Raw genomic sequence first — 21,196 nt, 5'->3', positions numbered from 1 at the left:
GTGTGAATAAGTCAAAAATTATACCTATTTTTTTTTATCAGATCAGCAAATATATATTTTTGGTGTGCCTCAGAATTTTAAAAATAAAATTTATGTGTGCCATGAGATGAAAAGCATTGATAGTTGATGTTCTATGAGCATGCTAGATTTGCATATATGAATTTCCATTCTTTTTCCTGCTTCGTTTGCTAAAGAAAAAGGAAGTTAATCTCAAGGAAGACTAGTTGGCTGTTTGAGACCCCAGCGGACCATATGTTCAACTTGATTCAAAAAAATAAGCACTTATTGAATGTCTAATACTCACTGAACAAGTAATATGTTAAAGACTCTAATAGGATTCACAAGAAAAATATGGCCCAATCTTATTTTTTGATAAAGAACTAATAGTCTAATTTTTGTTTTGTGAAAAAAAAAAGTTGCCCTAATTGGTTTGGCTCAGTGGATAAAGCATTGGCCTGTGGACTGAAGGGTCCCAGGTTCAATTCTAGTTAAGGGCATGTACCTTGGTTGTGGGGACATACCCATTAGGGAGTATGCAGGAGGTAGCTGATTGATGTTTCTCTCTTGTCATTGTTTCTAACTCTTTATCCCTCTCCCTTCCTCTCTGCAAAAATATTAATAAAATATATTTTTTAAAAAGTTAAAGAGGAGTCTTGGGCTCTAATAAGATTCAAAACAAAATATAGCCAAACTGTAAATTAAATCACCCACTAGAATTTTTTAAAAATATTTTTATTGATTTTTCACAGAGAGGAAGAGAGAGGGATAGAGAGTTAGAAACATCTATGAGAGAGAATCATCGATCAGCTGCCTCTTGCACAACCCCCACTGGGGTTGTGCCCACAACCAAGGTACATGCCCTTGCCCGGAATTGAACCCAGGACCTTTCAGTCTGCAGGCTGATGCTCTATCCACTGAGCCAAACCGGTCCTGGCACCCACTAGAATTTTTAGGAGAGATTTATTGGGCATCCCTCAGGTTTGTAGTAAATGTGATTCTTATCTCTGTTTAGTGAGTCAGGGCCCCCAGAATTTGGGGTCCAAGGTGACAGAAAGTCAGGAGAGCAGAATGGGTTTACCACTGCCTTCATGTGCTTGTGAATATAACAGTTGAGCTTATCTTTTTGGTGAAATACACTAACTTTCTCCTTTGATTCATCCTCAATTCTTTGTCTGCCTCCCCCATCTCAGCTCCCAGTGTGGACATCTGTTAGAAATTCTGTGTTGAAGACATACAGTAGCAACGTGGTAACATAAGTTCTGTTGATTGGCCTCAGATACATTCATCCAATTAAGGGCTCAAATATCTCACACTATTGCTTACATGTTATTTATAGTACTGACATTCTTTGCAATACACAGAGAAGATAGAATAAGGTTTAATATTTAGAATTGCTATTAAATCAGTTCTTTAATTTCAGATATGCATAAGCATTTCCATGTTGTGGGAAAAGTGGGAATTTCTTTCAAAATGTTATTGGGAAAATCCTCAAGTCAGATGCTTAGATGAAAACCTGGTTCTTTGAGAGTGAACCAAAGAGAGCATGAAATTCTCTTTCTTCCTAAGTCACAAAGAAGATATCACGTATGCAGTAGTGTGTGGTAAGGATGTAGAGATTACTATTTATTCTGATCTACTCTGGTACTGTCCTACAAAATAAGATTGTCCTATGTCATGCACTAACAATACCACAGGGTGTGCAGAGCACTCGAGAATTAAGAAAGGCTTCGGATGCTAGTTATTCTTATGTCCCCTGAGAGGTAGGCTATTCTGTGTTGAACTACAAGGAGTCATAGAGAAGGATTTTAAAGATGAGTATTGCAGATAAAAGAGAAAGTGACTTAATAAAGAGCAAAGTAAAAGATATTAATAGTTAAAATAAAATGGTGACCAGGGTTCAAAATCAGTCAAGCAGACAAAACCATTAAAGCCACATAAAACTAAAGCTAGCTTACTTTATGAACATAAGTGAAATTTAACTCGGGCTATTTCTGGTAAATGCCTCTGATAATCATAAAAGAAAGTTAAGTCATCTTCCTAAATTGGGATAAGAGAGTCACTTTTAACCAATTCTCATCCCCCACCCCCAATATCTGGAAATCGCCATTGTAATAACACATTATCGGAAAGATTAAACAACTTATTTATTTTCACTTTTTAAGCCACCCTATAATATCATGGTTTTGAGCTTCATGTCACTTTTGGTTGTGAAGCCCAGTTTATGAACTGTTATTATTATTTTTTTTAACAATAAGCTTTTGCTAAATATTATTTTACTAGTAATATGGTTTTAATTTTTACTACTTCTGGATTTTTTACAACATTCAGTTATATCCTCTTTGAATTTAGCTGTCACCTTTTGGCAGGGCATTCCTATATAAATTTATTTTCCACAGGAAATCATTTCAACGTGTGTGTGTGTGTGTGTGTGTGTGTGTGTGTGTGTCTGTGTGTGTGTATTTAAGCAAGTTGAACTAAAGCATTGCAATTGGTTATTTAAATTTTTAACTGAGACAAAGGTGGTCAGTAATTCATTGAACTGAAAGAATAATTATAGCCAAGGCTTCAATGAGCATCAATTCATGTGAGATACATGTAAACATAAATTGTAAGGGAGCAGGAAATGGAAGTAGATGACTTGTGGCAGCAGAGAGGATAGCCTAGCAGATATTGAGGGTGTCAAGAACTGGTAAAGATGCCCATTCGGCTTGATGGCACTTGAAAAAAGTTGATTCTCTTAAATATTCAAATTTCTTTTGCAATCAAATCTTATACCAAGCTTTTATAGCTTTTAGTCATGCCCCTGTCTAAAATAGAATGATAATTGTTCTTTCTATTCTTTCTTGGATGATAATTCTTGAGATCTCCATAGTATTTCTGCTCATCTTTGCACTCCATGGTATTTATTATGATTTTTTACTTGAAATAAAATTAATTCAGAATTGATGTGTGTCAAAATCTGTGAACAATTTGAGATTTTGCCCTACTTACAAGCTAATAAGTTAGTATGTTATAGTTTTATGGATACTGGCAGAAGACACAAGATTTTTAGGTGAAAGACAAAGGACAAGTTACTACAGCAGTAGCCATCACCTCATTATCATGCATTTTCTTTGGTTTCCTGAGCCCCAGTTCCCATAGGGCATCACCATGAGGGTTAGGTGATTTTTGCATGCACAGTATATTATATTATGGAAGAGGAATCCCAACTTTGGAAAACCCAAATATTCTATAATGGACAATAATCCTGCCTAAACTTTGCACCAAAGAGATACATTATATTTATTACTAGAGGCCTGATTTGTGCACCAGTGGGGTTCCTCAGTCTGGCCTGTGGGAAAATCAGGCCAAAACTCTCTCTCTGACATCCCCCAGGGGTCCTGGATTGCAAGAGGGTGGTTCTCAGGTGATGCACACTGGAATCAGGCACCCTCCTTTCTAGTTCCAGGTACATCACCCAAGAACTGCAGCTGCCAAGTTACCGCAACTTGGCAGTTTGTGCATTGAGCACCTTGCCCCCTGGTGGTCATGGCACATCATAGCTGGTTTGATGGTTGAATGGTTGGATGGTTACTTAGGCTTTTATATATATAGATACAGGACAGTAAAATAAATCTCCCTTTTACTCCAGGGAGAGACACACATCTTCTAAGATAGTTTGTTATATAAATATTCTTATAAAGGTAGTCCAGAAAAAATCTAGTCAGTAGTACTTGTGTAAGCAACATACACATACATGTGAAAGATCCATGGAAAATTTTCTCCTACCAGGATGACTCACTTAGGCTCAACATTTTTTTTTTTTTTTCAGTAACAAACTAGTAAAATAAAAAAAGCAATATCTCAACATTAGAACCTCATTGGAAATGGAATGTTTCATATGAATGACATTTTCATATACCTGAAGCTTATACTTGCAAGTACCAAAATTTGAAACAATAAATCTTCATGATAGAAACACTCTAAAAATCTATTACCCCTTCTTGTGTTGTATTAAACTCATTACCTATACCCATTAAGTAAAAAACCACTAATTTCACCAGTGAAGACCCACTGCTACCATTTAGAAAAGCATTCTTGGTTATGGAAAAAGACTTCCCTTAGTGCATAGAGTGAAAGTCACCAGCTGAGATGTGTACATTCACTGTGTGCTTGCATACAGTATAGGTTACTGGCCTCAGGATAAGGGCTTCCTACTAATTCTGATTTTATAGTTGAGGAAACAGGGCCACATAGGTAGGAAATGACAGGCCTAGTTCAGTCAGCATCTACTTTTGTTCTCTGCTATAATTCACTGCTGCATCTGTAATTTCCCGCCTCTCCCCTCTCCAAGATTCTGTCTCTACCAAGTTGTCGATTTCCATTATGTACTTCATTTATGGGTCTTCTTTTCCTGCTTCTACTAGTAAGCAAATTGAAATTCTCTAGGAGCTGAAAATCCAGATATATGAGTTCTTTGAGCGTTGTGCTTTACATAGTAGTCAATAGGGCTGAATGAAAGAGTGGGGCATGGATTGGTTCTGGGACCCTGTAAAAGCTGCCTCCAGCATTCTTATGAGCTGTGGAAATCTGTCCTCTCCATAAGTGGTCTGTGACTGTGTTTAATTTTAGGGTTAACAAAGGGAAGAATGGAAGCAGGTGACGGCTGGGTTGCGCTTGATGGCTCTGGCTCCATTTGGGAGCACGTTTCTGTGGTGACCGGCTGGTATTGTGTAGGGATGATTATTAATTCTGACTATCAGCAGGGCCTGAGTCAGATTAATCTCCATATGGCAGGGAGACACAAGAGATCCCAGCGTAACCATCGATACACAGAGGTCCCAACCTTATCTACATGTTGGCATGGAGCGTGTCGGTTTCTAATTCTTCTCTGTGAACATACCATTTGATTCATGTGTGAAAGATCAGTGAGGGAGGAGTATAAATCCCACTTTTGTTCAGCTTTCTGGGCAGTTTGAGCCTGCTAATTTCTGCAGTATGCATGATGGATAACAGAATGGCAACCTCTCAGATTTACAGTCTTTCCTTGGAGTAAAAAAATTAGGCAGGCTGCCGTTTATTAACATTTCAAAGACATAGACCCATGTTCTGGTTAGCACTACAGGTTAAGAGTGTTTTGATGATTAAAAGCCCTTCTAATTTCTTTTTTAACCAAAGCCACTCATTTAGGAACATACATAAGTGTATGTGAGTGGTGGAAAGTGTGTTTTTAATCTATTCCCCTTGAATCCACATGGATTACTCTTTCACATCATTCCAGTCCATGGTCAAATGGTCCTTTCATTTCACAGGTCTTCCCCAACCACATTATATGAAACAGGACTCCTCCCCATCCCATGATACTCTCTCTTACTTCCTCCTACCTTCTTCATTTCCCCTCTTAGATAATTATCACCACCTAACACACAATTATATGGTGGATGTTTAACTCCCTCACAGAGAATTTAAGCTCAATGAGAGCAAGGATTTTTTTCTCAGTCAAGGTTACATTTTTAGAGTCTAGAACAATGCCTGGCACACAGTAGGGATTCAATAAAGATTTGGTACAGGAAAATGAAATGTTTCCAAAGTTTCTTCTCTTTTCAGTGGCAGTAGGGAAAATGTAGTTGATACCATTCGAAATTCAAAAGGAAGGATTTAAATTTGCACAGTCCTGTTGGCAAAGAATATTTCATTTAACTGCTATTAGACCTTGTCCTGGAATGAGTCCATGCTGCTAATTGCAAATGGTCCTGCTTTCACTTGGAAGAAGCAGTAAAATTGTGTGATAGCAACTAAATTTTCCTTTTAACATATAATTTGCTATCTATTGAATAAGTATATTATCCTTAATAGGAAGACACAAACAATAAGCATTTTGATTAAGACAAGTTGGAGAAAGGCCAAAAGATAATAAAAGCAAGGGGAAAATAACATGGACTCCTTAAATTAAATAAATTGAGTATATAAAGAGAAAGTTTAAATTAGTTACCAGTGGCCCCCTGAATGAAGCATCAGTAATGTTTATTTTTGGAAGTTTGCAGGACGTAAAATAAATTATTCTAGTATTTTTTATTTATTTATTTAATTTTTTTTAGAGCTTGATTTAACCAGTGGCCATCATAATAACAGAAAACCTTTCAGGGAAGAAGGTTATTCTGAGCAAAGCACGTCGGATTTGCCCAACAATTTTTAGATATTGCTAATGTCAATGTTATCAAATACCCATATTCCACAATATATGATTTTCCAGAGCCGCTGACCTTTAATTCCTTTTAAGTTTCTGGTAGAAAATGCAAAATTTTCACTTTGCCAAAATTTGTAGCTGAATCCTAAAATTCAGCAAGGAAAGGACTTTCAGCAGGTTCCAATGTCTTCATATTTTGCTTCCATGTGTGGTGGAGTCCAAGATGAGGCAAGTATTTAGTGTCTGCTTGCCACAGGAGAGCATTTAGAGCAGGGGTCCTCAAACTTTTTAAAGTGGGGGCCAGATCACAGTCCCTCGGAGAGCTGGAGGGCCGGACTATATGAACTACTAATTCCTACTGTAACACCTCGGCTGCGCTCACTGCCCAAAAAACCTGGCGGGCCGGATCAGACTCCTCTGCGGGCCGCATGTGGCCCGCGGGCCGTAGTTTGAAGACCCCTGATTTAGAGTAAACATCACCCACATTTCAAGAGGTCATTGTCAAAGGCTATTTTTGCATGAGTCTCAGTTGGTCATATCTACTCAAATCCTTTGTCTTTCCTCTTAATTGTAAAGTTCTTCTCTTTTTCCTCACTTAATCCTCAACCCACTGACTATCCTCACTCCTTCCCTTTAAAGAAATCAAACAAAATAAACTACAACTCAGATCTGCTTCCCTTGGGAGAATAGTTCATGAGTCTGAACACTCATTGCCATATAAAAGCATAATAAAGGTGATGGTGATGATAATGATGACCAATGTTTAGGGGCTCTTATAATGTGCTAGGAGTAAGCTTTATTTGTTATCTCCTCTCAGTGCCCTCTGAGGTTGACACTACCAGTATCCAGGATTTGGTAAGTGAGGATTAGTAGGATTAGTTAATGCCTGAGGCTATTTGTTCTATAGAAGTGAAGGTCTTCAAACGTAACTACACAGAAGTCATGTCCAGGCTGCCTGTAATTACTGTTGTCTCATGTCTCATTTTTGCCTGCCTTCTAGAATATTTAAGCTTATAGAAAACTATATGAATTGGCCAAAGCAGGGCCTATGTTTTCTAATAATTGTTCCCTGACTTTTTTCTCTACACCATTTTTGAGCAACTGCAAAATCCATGGAAGATACTGTTAAGGGCTTGTCCCCTGACCTCTGGATCTAGGGTCCTTTGCAAATGAAATGTCAACAAAGCAAGGTAAAATAGGTAGCAATATCTTTAGAGTTCACAGAAGGCAGAAGAGTTCAGGAAAAGCTTTTCAGTACAAGATAAACTCAGTTGGGAATTAAGGGAATTAAGAAGAAAAGGTGGAAAAGGGTTCGAGACTCCAGCAGTATTGAAGTGGCAAAACCAAAGCCATGCTTGGGAGCCATGTGAACATGTGGCTGGAGGGAAGACCTCTTGGAATAGTGGGAAGAAAATCCCCTCTGCCAGAAATCCATGCACCTAGGGGACAAGCCTAAGAAATCTGGCAAATGCAAGTTATGGAGATTTGGAGGCATGAAGATGATGTGATAGAGGTGATTCATGAACATTTGTCTGAGTGTAGTTGAGAAGTTGAACTTGGGCAGAAACTGGAAGCGGGCCAACCCCATTTAGAGAGTACTTGAGATGCTTTAGAGTCTGATTACCTCAGCGTTCCCACATGTTGATAATGAAATCAGGATCCTATGATTCAGAGAAATAAGATTTAATTTTTTATTCAAACCATTTTCTGGTAAAGGGAAAGAGGGCATTTGTGAGCAGTGATGTATTAGACATGGAGATGTTCTTCTTAGATTCCCCTTCAGGGAGAGACTTGGTCATCAGGCAGCTTCTAGCTCTCAGCATGGTCAGGATCTGTGTCAGTGGATGGGAGATACTCAGAGCATGCTGTCTGGTGACTAAGCAAAGCAAGGTAGTTGGTCTGGCAATATCTATTTGATGCTGGTCATTCTGATGAACAATACTTGCCTTAGTCCTCCCAGTTGGGTAGGTTTCAACTTTGTGGATTCTGCATTAGAGTTCAACTTTTCCTTCTCTTCAATTTCATCCCTCCCTTTTATGTGTTGATCCCTAACAAATATCTTGCTACAAGGTTCCATCATGAAATAAATTTCCAGAGAACCCACCTGTGACAAGGAGGCAGCAAGGACACAGATCAAGAGAAGGCAGTCCATAGTGTATGAATAATACAGGAGCAGGTGACAATCACCTGCTTTTTATATGAGAGGCATGTAGAATTAAATATCTGATTGAAAAGAGGATCAGGGAATTGTTTAAATCTGCTTTTGCATAGGTGTTTTCTAGAATTAATAGAATAATTTCCACATCAAAGACATGGTAGTGGAAGAAAGGTTGTGTTTATGACTATATGGAAGTGTTCTGAAGCCTTTCCCAACCCCACACTACCTTTTACTCCTGCCAAGAGCTTCTTTTCCATTCCTTTAAAGAATGGCAGCTACTCTTGTTATTATTCCTTGACAGATAAGGATGGACTGAATTATTATGTTCCATATCAAACAACTCCCAAACCTTAATAACTAAGAAAAATTGAGATTTCATTCTCTCAAAGAACCCATGTTTCTTTCTAGCAGGTGCCTGGGGACTCTGCGCTTGCTCTGTCCATGTTTTGTAATCCAGAACCTTGTTGGGCAAGTTCGCAGTACTATCGACCTCTTTACTCAACTATTCTCTTTGCTATTCACCAGGGCTATTAGCCATGCAGAGGGAATGAATGAGCTCTGGAAGACCGCACATTCCAATTAAATGCTTTCACCTGGAAATGGCATACATGCTTTCCACTCACACTTACAGCTAGAAGTAGTCACCTGGTAGGCAGTGCAGTCCTATCATGAGCCCAGAAGAGGAGGAACCTAGTAATGTTTGGTGGAAACCACAAATAGCTAAAACATTTTCATTTTCTCTTTCCTTTTCTATAATATTCTACTTCTATTAACCTCCACTTAGCTGCCTGTATGTAAAACTTGCCATCACACCCCGAGACTGCAGAGGGTTTTTAATTATTTCCAATGATTGAGAATCATTGAGATGAGACTTCCCTCTTTGCCTAAAATAGGGTCTTGTATGTGCATGTGACATTTCTTTACAATACAAAGTGGGGGTTAAAAAGACTATTTCTTTGTAGAATCAAGTTATGCATTTGTATAGCAACACAAAAGGAGGGAGGGAGAGAGTTGGGTAGAAAGGAAAGATATAATGGAAATCCCATTTTGGTGTTCATTATAATGTCACTCCTACAGCAGAATTACCTTGTATCCCTGACAAAGATTAAAGGTTTTACTTCTCCTGGTTATCAGCAACAACTTCTCTCATTAACCACTCATCTCACCACTTACAGAACCATTTATCCAAATGTATACATAAAATTAAAAATAAATAAATGAACTCATTTATAATTGCATACTGGCATAGACAGGTAAACTGATAGTATGGGAGAAATGCTAGGAAAAATTAAAAATAATATTAAACCCATATTTCACAAGGCACAGGAGATTTCTCATTAGTTCATCCATCTCATTATCTTTCCAGAAGACATTTCAGTGTTCACTTCCACAAATACAGCTTTTATAGGTTTTGCTTTTTCTTGTTTAAATGTGATCCAAATTTTTAGAGAGAAAATATACATGTTATCTAGAAATGTTCACCTTACCTTAACCTATAATGTTGACTCAAAGTTGGGATTAGGAAAGCATATTCTGGAAATACCAGCAATCTAATTCCTTCAACATCACTAAAGATAGGACAAAAGAGAAAATGCTTGAACTGCAATTAGAATGATTCAGGTTAGAATATCAAAGGCATTTTTTGACTGATAAGATTATTGTGCACTGGAGTAATTTATAAAACAATAAGCAATACCATATATTGTGAACCTGTGATTACTATATTTCTGACAGTGCATTGAATACACACACACACACACACACACACACACACACACACTATTTCTAACCTTACTGATTTCATGCTGTGGGCATACATTAATATCCCAGTGTCCAATCAACAAAGGATGAGAAAGTTTGAATCACTTGTCCAAGGCTACAAAGACAAATGAAGTAGCAGAAACAAGATGCAAATCTAAGTCTAAGAAAATCTCAACTAAGTGGGTACAATTTATTCTTTTAATTTTGATGAGGACGCTAGCAAAATGACGCCAGTAGATAAGTGATTGAGCACTTACTAGATGCCAGCCTCTTCCACAAGCACTATAGAAACATTAACTCATTTAATCTTCAAAACATTTTCAATGAAGTGAATGCTAATGCACCATTTTGTCGATGAAGAAACTGATGCAAAACTAAGAGAAGTTAAGGTAGTAGAGGTCGTCGTTAGATAACATGGGATGACTCCAAATAATCTCACCTAAAGAGAACAGAGCATGGGGCAAACTTACAGAACTATAGTTCTCTCTGCCCACTCGTCCTTTTGCCATTCACGGCCAATACCAGGAACCACAGAATATTGTGGAAGATGCTGGTGAAGCATGTCAGCTCTGAGTTCAGACTGAGTTCTAATCATAGCTGAATGGATTTGGCGGCAAATCCTTGTATTATTTTCCTTGTGTTGCCATTACCACCAACTGGGAGGCTTAAAAGAACAGAAATATATTGTGTCCTAGTTCAGAAGGCCAGATGTCCAAAAGCAGAGTGTAGGTGGAACAGGGCTCCTTCTGACGCTGCTGGGGAAAGAGCTGTCAGGCCTCTCTCCTAGCTTCTGGTAGTTGCCCCAAATCCTTGACATTCCTTGGCCTGTTGACCTATCTCTCCAATCGCCACCTCTTTCTTCACATGGAGTTCTGTGTGCCTCTGTTTTTCCATATTTTCTTCTTCTAATTAGGAAACCAGTCACTTTGGATTTGGAGCTCACCCTAATTAAGTATGACCTCATCTTAGCTTGATTACATCTTTAAATATTCTATTTCCAAATAAGGTCACATTCGCGGGTTCTGGGTGGACATGATTTTTTCAAGGTACACTCTTCAACCCGGTACTGTTCAAAGTTATTTTCATGAGTAAAATGGAGATTAAAAACTGCACTATGCAACAGACTTCTTGTGAGATTTAAAATACAAAAATAAAATGAAGAATGGAGCTTAGCACAGAGCTAGTGTTATTCAAGTGATAACTATTTTAATTACAAGACTAACTTCTACTGGAAACTTGATAGAATCAAGAGTTATGTTAGGCCTGGTCTTGTTAAAAATTCAATCTCCCCCAGCCCTTGTATTTTTCTGTAAATTAATAGAGCTCGTGGCTAAAACTGGTATTTATAGAACTTGGTCTCATTTCAGCAAGGCAGGCTTTGATCCTGATCAATGCAACAACAGAGTCAGATCAATATACAAGTCATTCTTTATACAGTGACAGAAAATGCTGCCTTTTGGAGGGAGAGTATTCTCCTTTCCTTTTCTTTTAGTTTATTATCTTCCCTATTTTCTCTGTCAGGATTTTGCATCTAGTGAGATATGTGCAGGACATCAAAGGGAACTTTGACTATGGCCCGAGCATAAGAAATTATTAGACTGAGACAACAAATAAATGAATTCAGACAACAATTTCAGCTGCTGCTATGAGTGAAATGAGATTTCACTTTGGGGCTTGCTAGCCACCCGGCTCTAAAACAAATTAAAATAAGATTACTTGACAGTCTAGAGGTTTACATGTTTTTAAAATAAATCCTATAGTCTGCTGCTGACTCTGCTTAATATTTCTTAATAAGCTCATTGGATAATATCACTTGATCGAGTTGGTGTTTATTTTCAATCATAGTCCTTGGCACTAGAGAGTGACTTAGAGTATCCAGGGTCACTTTCTCATTTTGTTGTTGAGGAATATTTATCTACTTGTGGTATTAACTTGGATTTGTAATGGGCTGTGACATATAAAATTATTCCTTTATCCCTTGGCCAACCCTCCCATACTTTGTGTGTTTTTTTTCTTTTTGTTATTTTTCTTTTATTTTTATTGAATTTATTGGGGCAACAGTGGTTAATAAAATTATATCAGTTTCAAGTGTACAATTTTATAATATATCGTACGTATAGTGTCTGTTCACTACCCCAAGTCAGGTCTCCTTCAATCACCATTTATCTTCCTTTAACCTCTTTTACTCTCCCATCCTCCTGTTCCTCTGATAACCACACTGTTGTCTGTGTTTTGAGTCTTCTTTTTAGTTTTTTGTTCGTTTAATCCTTTCACCTTTTTCACTCAGCACCTTATTCCCTTCCTTCTGACAGCTGTCAGTATGTTCTCTGTATCTGTGATTCTATTTCCTTTTCTTTTTTTATTAGTTTATTTTATTCATTAGATTCCACATATAAGAGAAATCATTGTCTTCCCTGACTGGGTTATTTCACGTAGTATACTACTACCCAGGTCCATTTGTGTTGTTGCGAAATGTAAGATTTCCTTTTTTTTTTTTTTTTTTCCAGCTGAAGACTATTTCCATGTGCAAATGCACAACAGCTTTTTTATCCATTCATCTGCCAATGGTACCTGGGCTACTTACAGATCTTGGCTGTTGTAAATAATGCTACAATGAACAGTGTTAGTGTTTTGGTTTCTTTGATTCTCAGAAATGGAATGGCTAGGCCATAAGGCAGTTCCGTTTTTTTTTGTTTTGTTTTGTTTTGTTTTGTTTTTTGAGGAAGCTTCACACCATTCTCCACAGTGGCTGTACCAATCTGCATCCCAGCAGTATGCTGTGGCTCCCATTTCTCCACATCCTGGCCGGCACTTGTTATTGTTGATTTTGACAGATGTGACGTGTTATCTCATTGTGCATTTCCCTGATGACTAGTGACATTGAGCATCTTTTCACACTTCCACTGGCCATCAGTACTAAAGTTCTCAGTTATTAGGGAGTTGAAGAACTGTGCTGTGGATCCGTATGTTGATGGTCACCTCCTAGAATACTTGAGGCACTCTGAGTCTGCTTTAACCTGAATATGCAGAATGACTCCTGAAAACAAAAGTCTGGTTCAACAGAAAAAGGAAGAGTCACAGAAAATGAAAACAAATAAAAAATGCTGCCCATTAATTACTGTCCGTAGGGGCTGGAGAGAGTTAAAGGAATCCAAACTCAGTGCAGTTTTCGAGCTAAGCCTTGATGAGCTGCCGTTCTGGGTTCACGTCAATTAAAATGTTCAGGTTTAGAAAATTGGTTGTGCAAGCTCTCATTTTGTTCGAGGTGACTTTATTTCCAATGATAGCTTTGGCAGCACTGCAGCAAATAATTTTAAAGATTAATTTTTCTTTGGTGCATTTGACTTTTTAGTGACTGCATATTTTGTTAGTGACATTAAGCATCTTTTCACCCTGGGCATGCTTGGTGAAGGCTTTGATTTTTTCATGAAGTTCTCACTAAGAATTTGCATTCTCACTAGTCATTCCCAGGGTAATTCCACTTAGACTCTGTCTAAAAGGAGTTTATGATGTGGCTATGACAAGTCAGACTGACAGTAATAAAAAATAATAGAGGATAATAAGAAAGAAACCAAATGAAATGCTCTATCTTGTTTCCCTCCTGAGAGCCTATGTTGTTGCTTTGAGGTTAGAAAATTGTGCTGGGCTGTGGAAAAAAACACTACATTTGGTTTGGTTGCCATTTGAGTTGACCTCTGAGGTTAGTACTAGTCTTATCTTTGGTTGTCCTGGGCTCCTTGGACAACCTTACCTCACCTGTACAATGAGGTGCCTGGGCCCAGAGAACTTTAAGTTTTTTCTTCCTCTGAAATTCAGTCTTCATAGTTCTGTGATGTAGGTGGCCATTACCCAAAGAGCTTGAGGCCTTTTGTGAGTCTGCCCTCTTTAACTCATCTAAAAACACTTGGAACAGAAGAAAACAATTCACAAACAAGCAAGTCCACTTAGACGAAGTGGCTCATGCTGGTGAGCCAGGGGCTGTGTATCTCCCATCAGGGTGCATTATCAGAGTTCACACTGAAATTGGTATTAAGGGATCTGGATTGAATGCCTTGCTTTGCTATCCTGGGTGAGATCATGAGTGGGGGAATGAGAGGGAAATGGGGGAATAAGGATACATATGTAACACATTAATCAATAAATAAAATTTTTAGAAAGTATTATAGAATGAGCCAGCACCAGGATACTCAGTGTTAATATCTGATGAATCTGTCTTTTGCTCTCTTGCTCTCTCACACTCTTGTTCTCTCACACTCTCATTAGCTTTATTGAAATACAATTTCCCTGCCATAAAATTTTAAGTATGCAATTCAATTATTCTTAGTAAATTTATAGACTTGTGCAAGCATCAACTCACATTAGTTTAGAACATTTCCATTTTCCCAAAAATATTCCTCATGTTTGTTCACAGTCAATAACCATTTTCTCCCATATTCTTTAATAACCACTAATGTACTTTCTGTCTCTATGAGTTTGCCTTTTCTGGACATTTCATATAAATGGAATCATACATTCTTTATTTTTGTGTATGTTTGGCTTTTTCACTTAGTATAATTGTTTTTCAGGTTCACCCATGATATAGCATGTATTAGTAGCATGTTCCTTTTAATAAAGAGTAGTATTCTGTTGTATGAATTTATCACATTTTGTGTATTCATTCACCCACTGATAGACATTTAAATTGTTTCTATATTTTAGCTATTAAGCATAATATTGCCGTGAATATCTGCACACATTTCTGGCCTCCCACCGCCAATTAAGAGTCTTCCATAGTTGAGATTACGTATATAGCAGGCATCCTTAGCTTTTTATGTTTAGAAGTTTGCAAATATGTGTGTATAATTGTATTATATATACATATATGAATCTACATAGGTATTATGTAGTATAAATATTATTGTGTTTCTCTGTTCTCTGAACAATGAAGGAGAAAGCTTGAAAGTCTCACCCAGTTATGCCATCAAGTGTGGAGTTTCAGACTTCTGGATGATGTGCAGTGCAGGGGTCTCTTCATGAAGAATCATGGATGCGCAGTAGTCTCTCCATTGGGTTCCAATATGGCTCAGTTTGAAGGATAAATGATCTTCCCTTGTATGTAAATGGCATGATGGAAGATGGACAAGATAGAACAATGATCACTTCTGTCTGGGAAAAGGGCAGAAAGGAATACATACAACCATCAGTTGTCTATAGCAAGTTTAAACCTTACTGTACAGGTACCAGAGAGACCTACTGTCCTGCCACTGCAGAATATTTTATCAGGGACTGGCTGTGCCCTCTAAGAGCCAGTTCTCCTAGGCTCAAGTCTGCAGGAAGTTCTTTTGCATCATTCACGTTGGACACGACTGAATTTGGACATTAAAGAATGTGCCTACTTTGGGTTCAGCTTGCTTGTAGCCTTTAAAAGATTGGGAACAAAGAGCAATTTTATGTCTTGTATAGCCACAGTGATTTTGGGGGGCATACCTACTCTCTTAAAACTCATGATGAAAGGAAGGCAAGACTGCTGTGACAGCACAGAAGTTTTGAAATTTCCCTAAATCCAGTCACATGAAACAGGGGGATAATTAAGTTAACAAAGTGCAGTACCTCCAAAATATTTTGAAGCAAATAGATTAAGATGTCAATTTTAAAAAAAAGCTATTCTATACACAAACTGTTTGTTTATAATGTTAAAAATACTCAAGAATATTTATAATAGAATATACATCATTCCTCATACACAGAATGATTCTCATTTCTTTTTTTCAAAATTAGACTTTGAAACAAATTTCTAATTTATTCAAGAACATGGGAAACCCATGAAATAGTTTTAATCACCCAGATCTGTGATCCAAGAGAAAGCTAGTGAGAGGAGTATGTCCCTGCAGAGCCAGGCCCAATTTTGCAGGTGACCTCTTGTGCACAGTGTAATTATTATTAAATATTCTAGGCACAGAAGTAACCAGGAAGTTTTACTTTAAAGAACAATGCCATTCTAAATTTTACTCTTTGAAATTTCATTTAGAAGTTTAGGAATTTTATATTTGCAATACCCAACACAAAGGTCGATTCTGGCTTACTTTTAGAGCTAACAACCATCTTGAGAAAATTATTCAGAGCAAAAGATGACTCACTCTGTGAAGTTCCTGAACGGGCTGGGGCAGAGTTTAGACCATCCACCATCATTGTTAACTAATAGAGGCCATGCTGTTCCCACCTTCATACCACCAGGTCTTAAGCAGCCTGCGTTTTGCCATCAGTCAAGGAGAGACATAGACGGAGGAAGATGAACATCATCACTCCTCCCTGTTGTGGTCATCCATCACTGCCTAGGGGGACTCTGCAGAGCGCACAGAGGAATTGTAAGTAGCATAGAAATGAACCCAGGGGAAGAACTTAGGAGATGTGTGTGCTTGCCCCAACTGTGCTATAAAAATAATAGAATGTTAGTCTTAAAGGGACCTCATCGATCATCTCCCCCATTGTCTTCATTTTAAAGATAAGATTCAGTGTGAGGAAGTGAGTTGGCCACTGCCATATCCAACCCATCGTGAATTATTTATTGAGAAACAGGTGAACCGAAGTGAGAGGTGTACTCACATACAAATACTGGACTCAGAACCTCAAACACATTTCAGAGCGGCGTGATGGTGTCTTGGGCTGATTAATAACCTCTTATAGTTCTCTTAATTTTCAGCACGTTAAGTGGGGATACTATAAGCCCCTGGCAGGCCCTTAGATTTACTATGAGAATTAGAACAAAATGGAGGTATTTTCCCACATTTATCTCCTTTGCTTTTGTTCACACTTTCTGTCACTTTATCTTTTGTCCTGATGTTCTATTCCAACTAATAAATAATTGTTGTCATTAATACCTCTTTAGTAGATAAGAGACATTAAATCTAAATGTAGATATCACATAGTCTTCAGAAATTAATGTTATGCAAACACAAAGGGTAATTAGAGATCTTTTTCCCATTGTTTGATAGTCTGTTGCTTCCCCTCCTTAGCCATTGCATCAGAAGTGTGTGTGTGTGATGTGTGTGTGTGTGTGTGTGTGTGTGTGTGTGTGTGTGTGTGTGTGTTGAGGGTGGACAGCCAGAAGCAGGCAGGGTAGGGGAAGATGCAGGAAGCCCCCAGGGAGAGGCAATAGCAGTTTGGGAAACAGCCTACAAGGGGCCAAAGTGGGTGGCTAGAGTTGGAAAACAGATCACGATGTACCAAGCTAACTCTTTTATTCAAATCCAACTCCATTTAATGTCTTCATACATGATCCATAAATAACTCACAGGCATTCTTCATGTGTCATAATGGAGTGTTGTGTTTCTTGAAAACAGGGCTGATGCAAGCCTTGAAGGATGCTAAAGACCTGTGTCACTCATCACCAACAGAACTGTGCTCCTAATCAGCCTCTTCCACCTGACCCAGTTACTGCCCTTCTCAAAAGGTTGGAATTTAATTGGAGCCATAAAGCGGCAGAATGGGTATTTGTGGAATGTTCATTGTAGTTGGCAATTTAGGGAGGGAAGATAATTTAAAATGGACATATCCTAGTCTAGAATGCTAAACCTGCATGCTTTTAGGAAAACCAGTGATAAAAATAAATGTCCTATAAGCCTGTGTCCATCAGGTGACCTCATAGACCCTTGGGGTTTGCCTTTGGTCCCCGTACAGTAAGGGAGAAGTGTCCTAATCCCCTCACCTTCCCATGTGCCAGGCTTTGGAGGAGAGCTGTCTTCCGGGAGAAGCTGTGAACCTGGATGAGAGAGAGATGACTTTCTAGGTCTGACGCCAAATGCTGCCATAGAGGAACCCAACTGAGACCTGGCAGCCATCAACTACCTAGAGCTCCAGTGATGAGTGGCTCAGTCCTGAATGAGGATCTGGGTGGATACCATTGGGACCCACTATACCTTATTTGCTTGCTGCTCTCCATACAGGTACTTACCCTGCCCCATCCCACGCCAAACTACTGATGAGAATTACAGGACTCGCCATGTCTGTTATGCAAACACATGCAGCTTGAGGGAGAGGGCAGTTTCCAATGAGAACCATCTATGGTCTTCAGGCCTGATGAGTAAATTACACTCACTAGCAAGTACAAACAAGAAAAACCACTAAATAAGCTCATTTTCCAAAATTACTATTCTCTTTGAATTCCTTCCTGTCCCCCTCAAACAAATTATTTCCATTTCAGAGTACCAAGATTTGCACTTAGTGATTGAAATATTTGGGTGAGAAAAGCCTTTTCTTTCTTTATATGTATTCACCTATGTTATATAATGGATATAAAATTGATCCTGATAGTTAGAATTCATAATACTCTTCTTTAGGGATAAAAATTTTCCAACCAAAGAGTCTTATTTCCCTTTTTTCAGGAAAAATAAAGAAGGAAAGTGTACTTTAGGATGCCTAAACATGTTTTCTTTATATAAAAGTCTGGTGTTTCAAATTTAAAAGAATTTTAGGACATGTCTTTATTTTTTATGTTTGGAAACTTCCAAAATTTAACATTAAAAAAACATAAAAGATGGCTTAGATGTGTGCTCAGGTATGTAACTCAAACACGAGATGTTAAATGCTGGTGTAAATGCTCTCTTCAGACAACCCTTTTCACTGTTTCCCAGGCTCATTCTCACTGTGAGATTAATCCTTTCTCTTATTTACTCATCTTAGAGAAATAGGATACAGTAAGGAAGGAGAAGCTTGGAGATATGTGACAAAGCTTCTCCTTAAAATATTAAGAAAAATAATGAGGAGTTGAGATTTTAAAAACAAGATAATATACCATGAACCAAAGAGGGCAGCGATAATTAACTTACTGGTACACCTGAAATCCAGAGGAGAAATAAGGAGATGAGGGAGTAAAAAAAGAATGAATCTTATAATAAAACACAAAGAAACAAAAATTACTGTGTCTATTTGCACTTGGTGTTATTTACAGTTTTAAGTAGATACCAAAAGTAATTTTTAGAGTAGCAATAGGAAGGAACAAATTTTGAGGAAACACGCATAAAAGTTTAAAAGTTATTGAAAGTAAGCTATCACATGGGTCTTGATTTACTTTTATCTAACTTCTTAATTTTCAGCTTTATAATTACTAATTCCTTATGGTATATTTAAATAGTAAAGTCGTCTTTATGAGCTAAAAACCATTAAATTTGTTCAATAACCTCAGCTCTTTGTGTCTGACTTCCAGAGAGGAGTAATTAATATTACCGCTGGAATCTCCTTATTTACTGTTCTTTGAGGCCCAAGCAGAGATTGCCCTTGTAAGATCTCATCAGTTAGCCAGTGTGGGAAAACAAAACAAAATGTGGGCTGTGTGATGGTGGATTTATGGCGTGTGACTTTAGGTAGGCTTGAGCTGTGTTTCCCAGATTTCCCTTTCTTGTAGAGTTCCAGTTGGTGTGGCTCATGAGAGACATTTTGCTAAATTTTTTAAAACATTAGATGTTGTGCAAATTTTAGCTGACCTTGATTTTTCTCAGATAGGATTGTTCATGCATCTGTGATCAGCTTCAATTTGGCGTGGACACTAGGCTCTGCTCCATGTGGTCATCCATCCTTCAGCAAAGAGAAAAGGCAAGGGCCACATTATGTCAGCCAGCCCAGAGAGAGCAGATAGAGACTACCAGCTGCATGACAAAAGGTGTGGATGCAAGAAAGCCCTTCATTGTGGCTATTAATGCATATTGTTTCCCCATATAACTTATGAAGTATACTAGGGTATGAATAAATGTGTTATTCTAGCAGAAAGTCTGAAAAAAAATAAAGCCTTAACATCTGACCCTACAATCTAATACTTATAACTGGCTTCGTTTTTATCACTTTATTATTAAGAATTCAATTTTTTTCACTCTCACATTTACATCTTCAGTTTTAATATTTTATAGTATCTGATCTTTGTCTGCATTTTCCTGTTTACCCTCCTCAAAACTACCTTATACCTATATTATCTAAATAAAATTGTGCAGATTAAATGCAAATGTAGCTTCAAAGATGAATCCCCTTTTCTCATTTTCCTAATTTGAGCCATACAAACTTTCTAACTTTCAATCCCATTTAACCTCAGAAATGGCAAATTCAGATAAAGTAATAGATGACTGAACATTTTTTATTTTCCCGTTTTGGTACAGTGTCCTCGAGATTTCTCCTGGCGTTTAACACCACCTGTGCCTTCCTTCTGTACATACTCCTTTCAGGTACAGCTCTCCAGATACCTGGGCACTTTAGCGGGTTGGCTCAGACACTTAAGGGATTAAAACATGTCCATTAACTGCAGGATCAAAACACATCAAGAGGAAGCTAGTAAATAAAGGAAGCACTAATGTCTCTTCCTCCTGTGAAAATGTCAGTGTCCCCTGGAAGTGTACTAGAACATTCATTCTATCCTTTCATTGTGTTTGAACTATACTAGGGTAATAAGAGTCTGATATTTAGGGCAGTGTAAGATGAAAATATTCCTATTGAGTGGTTTCCGTGTGTCGGTTAGCACCTTATAAACATCTTTATTAATTTTAAAAATGTCAATTATAACTTGCCCGACATTTGGGAAGTGAAATAGGTGAATGGAGATATGTGTGGAGGTAAATCTCAGGAATGAGGTTGGAAATAATAGGAATAAACTGGGACTAAGAGGAATAGAGAGGGAATATAATAGAGATGGGGACATTTGTATTATCTCTTTTTTCCTCTCTCATTAAAAAATTACTTATATTTTTCAAATAAGATCTGAGATGTTACATTTCTGTTAATGTATACAAATTCATAGTTTATAACTTATTATAAAATTTTACATTGAATCATAATGTGTTTGAGTTGGGGAGGAATCTTGACAGTGTACCAGGTTGACTACTCAAGTCTACTGAAGTTTCATTCCAACATCTTTTCCAAGGGTACAGTCATTTAGCTGATACTTGATCCCTCCCAATGTGAAACAGTCTGTTCTATTTGAGGAATTTCTAACAATTAATAGTTTTCCAAAATGAGCCAAAATATGCTTCCTTGCAATCTTCATCCACTGATCCTATTTTTCTTCATTAGAATGCTATTTTAAAAAATCAATTTTAGTTGCATAGCACAGAGCTAGAATTGTGGATTTGTGGGAGTGTTATAAATTGGAAAGA

Source organism: Pipistrellus hanaki (assembly GCF_964339955.1).
Source record: "Pipistrellus hanaki genome assembly, chromosome: 6".
NCBI classification, from domain to species: Eukaryota; Metazoa; Chordata; class Mammalia; order Chiroptera; family Vespertilionidae; genus Pipistrellus; species Pipistrellus hanaki.
The sequence above is the reverse complement of the archived record's forward strand: the minus strand, read 5'-3'. Positions refer to the sequence as shown.